Below are 536 nucleotides of genomic sequence, written 5' to 3' on the forward strand. Positions count from 1 at the left end.
CGGTTGAACTGCTTGATACTCTGCTATTTGTTATCGTTTATCCATCTATTGTTTTGAAGTTTTCTTTACTAATCAAATCAAAATCATTTTTTATGCATACACGACAACTTTGCAGCCCAGCTTGTTTCGTCACACAAAAATTTAATTTGCACAAAATTTAAGCAAAGATGACGGAAAGGACAAAATATATTGGTGTGAACAATTGCTATTTTCAATAGATACAAAGGTCTTGAGACCAATTTTTCACTAATTTTTGTACTTTTTATTTCAGCTTTAGTTTCAAGCAGAAAAGTACAAACTGCAATTTTTCTTTCAAAAAACGAAAAATGGATAGGCATGTTATTTTTTTGCAAACGTCTACATTGACGATCAATTACCAATCAGTAATGATCACAAAGACAACCATCGATCAAATTACAGCTTTATCCTGCAACTGTTTTTTATTTTTAGGACAGCAAAAGGCAATGTGTCATTTCAAGCATGGCAACATATTTGTTTCATTGTTAAAAACCAAGAACAAACGTGGAGTTTTTACA

Source organism: Xenia sp. Carnegie-2017, unplaced genomic scaffold (genome assembly GCF_021976095.1).
Source record: "Xenia sp. Carnegie-2017 unplaced genomic scaffold, XeniaSp_v1 HiC_scaffold_23, whole genome shotgun sequence".
NCBI lineage: Eukaryota > Metazoa > Cnidaria > Anthozoa > Malacalcyonacea > Xeniidae > Xenia > Xenia sp. Carnegie-2017.